A 10099-nucleotide genomic window follows, 5' to 3' on the forward strand; every position below is an offset into this window, starting at 1 on the left:
AAAAAAAAGGTAAGAACTGAAAAGGACGCTAAAGGTATTGTTCACTGGCGATCGAAATCACAAGTACAGAAAAGTCATGGACAGCAACGTGGAGCTGTCAGGTCGCTGAAGTCTAGGATGGTCCGGGTGGGCAGCTAGGGGCTGCAAAAGGAGCTTCCTCTTGTTTAACTGCTCATTGCTCAGTTTCTCTGCCAGCATTGTAGGAACATGACTGGAGCCGCACAAAAGCTCACAGAGGTGTCAAACAGCAGGGTGAGGGGCTGAGGTTCCCCTCATCCGTGAAGGAGTCAATTAAAGAACAAAGACAGCTCTTGGGTTTTAAGAGCATCAACCCGGTTCTAGCTGTTAGACTTCTCCTCTGCAGTTTGAATTAAATCTCTTTACATTTTTTTTTCCAAAGAAAATGTGATTAATTTGATGCTTTTGTCCTTCTAAGAATCGTTACTAAAACATTTTTCTCATGCTTTTAACTATGTATGTGTGCCTCGGTCTAATATTGCCTTTGAAAGAGTAGACTATGATTAAACAAGCAGTGCCGGGCAATGTTGGAGACGCTTGCATGGTTCCCCCTAATCAAATGTTCTGTGCCTTATCTTTTTTCCCCTTATAATGATTTCTTACATGTTTAATCACCAAAAAGGCCAAGAAGGAAGCCAGAACAGGAACAAGCCATGTCCTCTGTCATTGCTGCTTAGATTAGAGATGACTTCCACTCCCTCTGTAAAGTGCACATCATAAAGGAATCTTTGTTTCTGCAATTTAGATAAGATCATTTCAATAGACATCAGCTTTAGCAATGGAGTTTCTCTCTCTCTATTGCATTGATATTGTTTGGCCAGTGATATGGGACTACTATCTGACATAAGCTTATCATGTCTGAATTACTTCTTGTGCTTTCAGACCAGGAGCAAATCACTAGGTTTAGATCACCAGGTGAACTTGAAGGTTGATCTGTTTTTTTTTTTTTTCTAAATATCGATACACTGAGTGTAGCAATGTTCTTTGTGTTGGCTAATAAAATCGACACAGTCACTGTGTAAAACTGACCTAAGGACACATTTTATGTGTTGACTGCAGGTTAACTTCTACTTAGCTCTTTTTCATATCTCAGGACGTGAAAACAGGGCTTTGCCTATCTCACATAAGAAGTCTGCCTCCAGGCTACTTTTGTAGCCCTTATTTTTCCTTAACTTTATGTAAAAGTTTTGTAAGGTGGCATGCAAATATGAATGTGGATGTGCTCATGTGCTTTGTGAATGTAGCGGCCAGAGGTCAACCTTAAGCACCTTTCCTTTTTTAAGTTTTTCTTTAGACAGGAGTCTCTTCCTTGGTCTGATACAGAAGACAGGTCAGGTTGGTAGGTCAGCCAACCTTAAGCCTCTGTCTCCCTACTGCTTCACTTACAAGAGGGTTCCAAAATATTTGGTGTCTCTTATTACTTTAAATCTGGGTCTGGGGATTAAACTCAGGTGTTCATGTGTGCAAGGCAAGCACCCTCCTATCAGAGCGGACTTTCCAGACCACAAGCGATTTCTAATTCAGTTTACTGGACTTTCATTATATTTTATTACAGTATTATTACGATACTACAGGGATGACGTCAATTTAAAGAAAGCATGAGTAATAATAATTGTTAGCCATCTGTGAGTAGATATCTCTTCAGCTGCTGTTCATTCTATCACAGGTGCCTTCGCTGAAGAAGAAAGTATGTATATCAGCCAACAAATATTTTTTTAATTTTTTAAAAATTATTTTATTAGATATTTTCTTCATTTACATTTCAAATGCTATCCCGAATGACCCCTATACCCTCCCCNTGCCCTGCTCCCCTGCCCACTCACTCCCACTTCTTGGCCCTTGCGTTCCCCTCTATGGGGCATATAAAGTTTGCAAGAACAAGGGGCCTCTCTTCCCAATGATGGCTGAGTACGCCATCTTCTGTTACATATGCAGCTAGAGACTCGAGCTCAGGGGGTACTGGTTAGTTCATATTGTTGGTCCACCTATAGGGTTGCAGACCCCTTCAGCTCCTTGGGTACTTTCTCTAGCTCCGCCATTGGGGACCCTGTGTTCCATCCAATAGCTGGCTGTGAGCATCCACTTCAGTGTTTGTCAGGCACTGGCATAGCCTCACAAGAAGCCACTGTATCAGGGTCCCTTCAGCAGAATCTTTCTGGCATGTNCAATAGTGTCTGGGTTTGGTAGCTGATGATGGGATGGATCCCCCGGGTGGGGTAGTCTCTGGATACTCCATTCTTTCATCTTAGCTCCAAACTTTGTCTCTGTTACTCCTTTTATGGGCATTTTGTTCCCTATTCTAAGGAGGAATGAAGTATCCACCCACTGGTCCTCCTTCTTTTTGGTTTTCTTGTGTTTCACAAATTGTATCTTGGGTATTTTAAGTTTCTGGGCTAATATCCACTTATCAGTGAGTGCATCTCTAGTGACTTCTTTTGTGATTGGGTTACCTCACTAAGGATAATATCCTCCAGATACATCCATTTGACCAAGAATTTCACAAATTCATTGTTTTTAATAGCTGAGTAGTACTCCATTGTGTAAATGTACCACAGTTTCTGTATCCATTCCTCTGTTGAGGGACATCTGGGTTCTTTCCAGCTTCTGGCTATTATAAATAAGTCTGCTATGAACATAATGGAGCATGTGTCCTTATGACCAGTTGGAACATCTTCTGGGTATATATGCCCAGAAGAGGTATTGCTGGATCTTCCAGTAGCACTACGTCCAATTTTTTGAGGAACTGCCATAATGATTTCCAGAGTGGTTGTACAAGCTTGCAATCCCACCAGCAATGGAGGAGTGTTTCTCTTTCTCCACATTCTTGCCAGCATCTGCTGTCACTTGAATTTTTGATCTTAGCCATTCTGGCTGGTGTGAGAGGGAATCTCGGGGTTGTTTTGATTTGCATTTCCCTGATGATTAAGGATGTTGAACATTTTTTCAGGTGTTTCTCAGCCATTCAGTATTCCTCAGTTGAGAATTCTTTGTTTAGCTCTGTACCCCATTTTTAATGGGGTTATTTGAATTCCTGGAATCCAGCTTCTTGAGTTCTTTGTATATATTGGATATTAGTTATCTATCAGATTTAGGATTGGTAAAAATCTTTTCCTAATCTGTTGGTGTCAGCTAACAAATATTTACAAAAATGAATCTAAAGGAAAAAAATTGTACCTTGCTTTGTTTTAGTCTTTGCTTTGTGTCACTTTGTGAGCTAGAAACACATGGGTTAAATAAAAATTAAGAACCGAATGTTTTTATAATTCCAAGCAGCCATTTTATGAGTAATACGAATGACTGTCAAGGACTGGAGAGATGGTACAGTGATTAAGAGCACTGGCTGCTCTTTCAGAGGACCCAGGTTCAATTCCCAGCACCCACGTGGTAGCTCACAGCTATCTGTAACTCCAGTTCCAAGGAATCTGACATCTTCTCACAAACATGCATGCAGGCAAAGCGTCAATGCACATAAAAAATTTTTTAAATCTTGAAAAGAAAGAATGGCTGTCATTTTTGTCCGACCATCTTCTTGTCAGACCATCTTTTTGGTAAGTGTTCAGTCCACACTAGCACATGTACAATCTTCACAGCAACTTCATGGATTAATCTCCACTTTCCACACTGAAGCCTGTAGTGTACAATGACTAGGTCCTGTCATACATAGGCGTCGAGTTTTGTGACTTTGAAATTTTATGGTAATGAATAGTACTCTCTCCTGTGAATGTGGTGGTGATGACATCACTCCCCTTTCTACCTATTAAGTGGGTGCACAAGTTTAAACTAATCATTCAGATGATGTTTACATGTGTGTCTTTAGCTGTTTTCTCTTGAAAGGAAAACAGTAAGTATGATTAATCTTAATTGTAGGGTCATAATGTATGTTAATCATAACTATAACCACAAGTCTATATCATTCTTTTTATTTTAATATTTGATTTTTATTATTATATGTATATACATAATATGGATGTAGGCATATACATGCCTCAGCTCATGTGTGGTCAAAGACAAATCTTGTAAAGTCAATTATTTTCTTTCATTTTTATAGGAATTCTGAGAATTGAAGGCAAACTAGGCTTGCATATCATGTGCCTATCTGCTAAGGTTGGTCACACGTTTATCATTCTGCTGCCTTAGCCTTCTAAGCGCTGAGATTGTAAGTGTGTGTGACCACCCCTAATTGCAACCCATTATAATTTTGTAGATTACTTCTCTCTGCAAAATGACTCTTTTTAGTCCCGAGGCTATCCTGAACTTCTAAGATTTGGGTCTGCCCATGAATGACTCAGCAGACTTTTGAAGATTCTTGTCCGCAGCCTACAGGGCTTGGCAGATGAGAACACGAGAAAGAGGGTTCAGTTGGTGTCATAACATGGTTTCTAGAGAGAAAAATACTAAAAGCCTAAACTTTTCTACACAGCCCAAATGAAGTTGGCGTGAATCCTAGAAAGGACAGCATTGAAAGGAAGGAGTATTCCTTCTAAGGTCTAAGTTCTAAGGTTTTTAATTGTCCCAGTCATTCTTATAAATTGATTTGTGTGTCCTCGTAGGCTTAGATCTTTCAAAACCTACTTTTAGTAAGGGTTTTTAAATGCCTTAACATCCCTTCTAGCCCACTGACCACCAGAGGTAAAGGAAAGGAAAAGTTAATAGGGCAAAGGAGGATATGGACCTGCTTAGAAATAGTTCTTCACAATAAATCCAATCTGTGTTGTCAGGATATCAGATGTTCAGTTCACAAGAATCATCAGTGGCATCTCTGTCACTTGCAACACCACTCATGCATCATCAAAGGCATGATCCAGAGGGAACTGCAAGTCTCTGCCAATTAGCTCAAGTCTGATAAAGCATTAAGAAGTTACTGGAACACCATTTTTGCTGTGTTTTCCTCTCTATGACTTCATGACAAACAATGACCAACAAAGAATAAGGTGTACCAATATCATCCAGCATAGTCCAGTGTCTGTTAGGCTGTATCATTTGTTCTTTCAAGCATCTGCTCTAGCAAAACATCACATTCCCTGTTTCCAGGCTGCCTCCAGAAAAACACCACGTGTCTGTTCCTAGCAAATCATCCTCCCACATATCTGCTTCGGCAAAATCATCCTCTCATAAGACCGTTTCCAGAAAAACATCACATGACACAACTGCCTCTCCAACGAAACCAGAAATTTCTACTTCATGTTCTCTTTGCTAAAATACATCAATGCACTCTCAGAATAGAACCCTCAAATCTGATTTATAATGGAGACTATTAATATTCCCAGGCAGAAGATGTGACTTTAAATGACATGTAAGGAGTTAGAAAGATGGCTCAATAGATAAAGGTACTCACGGCCAAGCTTAATGACCTGAGTTTGTTTCCTAGATCCACATGATGAAGAAGATAACAGATTCCTTCAAGTTGTTCTCTGACTTCCATAAGTACTTTATGGCACCCATGTGCCCATATACATAGACATACATATATACACACACATGCATATCTATATCTACTATAAAGATATGATAGATAGATAGATAGATAGATAGATAGATAGATAGATAGATAGATAGATAGATAGATATAAAACATGGACAAACATGATTAAAACTGTACAGGGTGTGTCCTCAGGAAGTGTAACAGCCGTAGTGTAGAGTTTGAGACGAAGTGTACAGAGGCTTGCTGACACCATCACTAAGAGTCTGTGTTGTGTGAGTGTGAGTGAGGTAAAGGTGTTTGGGTACATGTCTAATTCTTCCACCTAACAGTTATGTATAAAAGCTAGAGAAGTGTCACCACCAGAAAAAAATAGATTCTCATAGAAAAAAAATTCCTCTAAAAACTCATTTTTAGGAATTGAAACTATATAATGACTTAGAGATGCTAAGAGAGGCATCAAAAGAAAAAAACTATGAAATAATATAGTAATCCTTTTGGGGGCTTTCTAGATTCTATCTCAGATTTTTTGTTTGCTTTATTTTTGTTTTTTGAAATCTTGGTTCATCTTTATCTGCACTTCATTTACATTACAAATATAAACAAACAGATTTTTTAAAATCTTTGGTTCCAGGCTTTAAATTTTCCTCCTGATGAAAGTATGAGAGAGCAATCCATACACTAGCTCTCCTCTATCTCTTACTCACCCTATCACCACTTGGAAAGTCCAGAGCGAGGGCAAGGTAGCCTCTAAAGTTGACAAAGCCCTCGACCTCTGCACCGCAGTTGGACGTCTCTCTGTGTGGACCCCACATACCAACAGCTCTCTTCTTGATTCTCTGCAGCTTCTGCTCATTTCTGTTTCTCTTCCCATTTTATTTTGTAACTTATGATGAGCTTGAAATGCACATGCTGGCAGACGCCACTGTTGCTTTTCGCGTCTTGCTGCAGCCATGGTCAACCCCACCGCGTTCTTCGACATCACAGCTGATGATGAGCCCTTGTGCCGCATCTCCTTCCAGCTATTTGCAGACAAAGTTTCAAAAACAGCAGAAAACTTTTGTGCTCTGAGCACTGGAGAAAAAGAATTTGGCTATAAGGGTTCCTCCTTTCACAGAATTATTCCAGGATTCACGTGCAGGGTGGTGACTTTATACGCCATAATGGCACTGGCGGCAGGTCCATCTATGCAGAGAAATTTGAGGATGAGAACTTCATCCTGAAGCATACAGGTCCTGGCACCTTGTCCATGGCAAATGCTGGACCAAACACAAACGGTTCCCAGTTTTTTATCTGCACTGCCAAGACTGAGGCTGGACGGCAAGCATGTGGTCTTTGGGAAGGAGAAAGAAGGTGTGAACATTGGAAGCCATGGAGTGTTTTGGGTCCAGGAATGGCAAGACCAGCAAGGAGACCACCATTTCTGACTTTGGACAACTCTAATTTCTTTTGACCTGCAGGCATTTTACCCATCAAACCATTCCTTCTGTAGCTCAAGAGAGCATCCCTACCCCATCTGCTCACAATGTCCTGTAATCTCTGCTCTCACTGATGTTCTTTGAGTTCCGTATTTTCCCCATTCCCCTTCAAGTCTAGCTAGATTGCAAAGTTAAGTTTATGATTATGAATAAAAACTAAATAAGAAAAAAGAAAGAAATGCACATGTTAAACATCATAATCCTAAATGCTGATATCAAGGGTCAAAATCCGCCCTTGATATCAAAGTCTAAAAATACTTGAGTCTCAGAGATGGCTCAAAGGTTAAGAGTACTGGCTGCTCTTCTAAAGGACCTGGCTTTGATTCCCAGCACCCACAGGATGACTAACAACCTTCTATAACTCCAGTTAAAAGGAATCTAATATCCTTTTCTGGCCCCTGTGGGCTCCACACACAGAGTACATACACAGACATGCATACAGGCAAACACCTATACACACAAACACAAATAAATCTTGAAAAAGATATTCCACCTCAGAAAGTCAAAGTTTGGAAACTTGAATATTGAAACCCTGAAAATTGAAATACTTTCAATTCACAATCCCTATTGCAGAAGAGCTATACACAAGAGGGAAGGGGGCCAAGTGAGACTGCACTACAAATACACATGCTTGCTGTACAAGCTTGATGACTTGGATTTGATTCCAGGAACTCACAAAAGTGGTGACTTACATTCCTAATCCCAGCACTCCTGTGGCAAGATGGAAGGCAACACAGAAAAATTGCTTGGAGGTTTACATATCAATCATATGGTCAGCTAGCAGGGCATATGCAGAACAGCAGAAACAGCAGAAGAGATTTTGCCTGAACAAGGTGGAATGAGAAAAGCACTCCCAAAAGTTGTTCCTTGATATCTACACATGTATGTTGGCAAGTATGCATCCACACATCCATACATATCAAAGACACACATCCATACACACATCTACACATATCATTCACACACACACACACACACACACACACACACACACGAAGAAAATAGTGATTTTTAGAGGAAAATACTGATGCATGTGCTTTTGTACTCGGGACCATTGCCTCACATTTGTGGAACTAGGAAAACTCTACCTTGTCTGGAGGGTGGTGTTTGCAATATAGAATTACAAATTAATTGTATTAGGTGGAGACAATACCTAATTGTGATGTAGAGGAATCCTTCCTGAAAGGGGCATTGGCCTCCCCTTCATGCAATGGTTTCTTGATTTGTGAATTAGCTAAAGTGTGGAAATTAGTTGAAGGGCTGTGATTCCATGTTTCTATAACTCATTTTCATTTGCCCTGAAATTTTCTGTTCCTGCTTTTACCACATACCTGGTAAGAGTAGTGAGCAGTAGCCATACTGTAGCCTGAATGTTATCTGGTCCTGAATTATCCTCTACTAAGCAATTCAGACCATTTCTCTTGAATTTAGCCTCAATTGAGTTCTTAGGGAAGGGAGCAAATGAGCCAGATATATTGCCAGAACATAACTCAAATGGTCTGTAATGAAGTTCCAGAAATTTGTTGCTCTCCTCTGAGACCTCTTGAGCTTGACCTCAACTTTTTTCAGTTCTATGCATATGCTAACTCTAGAATAGCACACTGAGTTCTTCCCGCAGCATTCTACAGTTTCTTTGGTCCATGGCTGCTAATTCTCCCACAGTCCTTTCACAAATCAGTGCCAGACATGTACAAACTACATGGCCAGGCTTATCACAGCATGGGTCCCTTTTTTCTGTACCAATTTTCAAAAGTAAAAGTGTAGGAAAAAGTACTATAAATATCCAGAGTCAATTTATTCTCTTGATGCCACTTCTCTCCATTCACAAATAGCATCATAATTGCCTTTCTGTGTACTCTTAATGAGAACAAAATGAATTCCACCAGCTCATCTCTCTCAAAAACCAAACATGTTTTCTGATACAGTCTCCTTGAACATTGCAAATATGTTCAATGATAAGTTATTCTTGATTAGGAATTTGACCATGAAACAAGAATTGTTTATATTTACCACTAAATCTATCATAGAAAATTTGCTGCATCTTTTCTGTTGGCTATTGGATGACACTTTACATATTGTTTTCTATTATCAAATACGTATTATCCATTCTCATGCCGCAGCTGAATATTCTGAACTAATCTGTTCATGTATACCATTAATAACTAGAAAAATCAGGCATGCTATAAACACTTATTAGAAGAGTTGGTGAACTGTGCAAAAGCAAAAGAATATTAGGTGAAACCTCCAACCATAGGGATTCAGAATAGCTTCAATCAAGGCATCTAAAAGTAGATTCCAAAATGTTACTGAGTGAAAAAAATGAAATAGCAGGAAGACATGGTGTAAAAGGAAGAGTCCATGACTACCTTAAAGTACGGAGATTTTAATTGTAGAGGGAAGAAAGCAGGCAGAGGGAGAGTCCAGGCTGCACATTGCTGCCAGATTAAAGTAAACCAGAAAAGGAGGGAGAGAGAGAGAGAGAGAGAGCAAGAGAGGTGTCAACAATCCAAAGGGGCTGCTCTGTGCCAACAGACCATCAGATCTGCATATCAAAAATGGCTGTTATACAGGTGTCAGGCTGAGAGTGAAGCAGAAGCCCAGCCTCTGGAGGTAGAGGTTTAGGGAAGGGGGCACTGAGAAGAGCCACAAGTACTGAGTGAGCCTACTCCTGGGTTTTAGACCTAACAGTTATCAATGCTTTTTCCTTTTTCTCAAAACTGTATCACTTGTCTACATTAGCATTTCCTACAGCCAATGAAATGGCAGGAGCCGTTATGACTCTTCATTTTCCTGACAACTCCAATGTCACTGGTGTATATCGGTGCTGGTGCTGAGCCACCAGGACTGCTTCTGCCATGTTTGTGGCCTTTGTACGCATGCAAATGGACTAGATTCCTGTGTCCCCAAACCAAAATAGAAGTGTGGCAAGAAAGGGTGAGAAACTGGGGGACAATTGTCACGGTCACAAAATTAGACTCAGAATTTCAAAAGGGTAATGTCATGTAGTGACAACGCGAAGATATTGTTCAAGGAAAGCTTCATTGTACAAGAAATACAGCCAAGTTTTTGCTCCAGTGCACTGCCAGAGAGAGCGGACTGCTGAGGAGGGACCCGGGTCTGGTCCCGGTCGTCCGGCGCCTGTCCCGCCCAAGGAGGGGTGTTCGCCTGGCGGCAGTCCCCAGGC

The 10099-nt window shown here is 40.4% G+C and overlaps 1 pseudogene; it reads left to right on the forward strand.

Moving 5' to 3' along the window:
- Positions 1–6390: 6390 nt before the first annotated feature.
- LOC110316990 lies at positions 6391–6880 on the forward strand (annotated as a pseudogene).
- Positions 6881–10099: the final 3219 nt, after the last annotated feature.

This window comes from Mus pahari, chromosome 2 (genome assembly GCF_900095145.1).
Source record: "Mus pahari chromosome 2, PAHARI_EIJ_v1.1, whole genome shotgun sequence".
Classification (NCBI taxonomy): domain Eukaryota; kingdom Metazoa; phylum Chordata; class Mammalia; order Rodentia; family Muridae; genus Mus; species Mus pahari.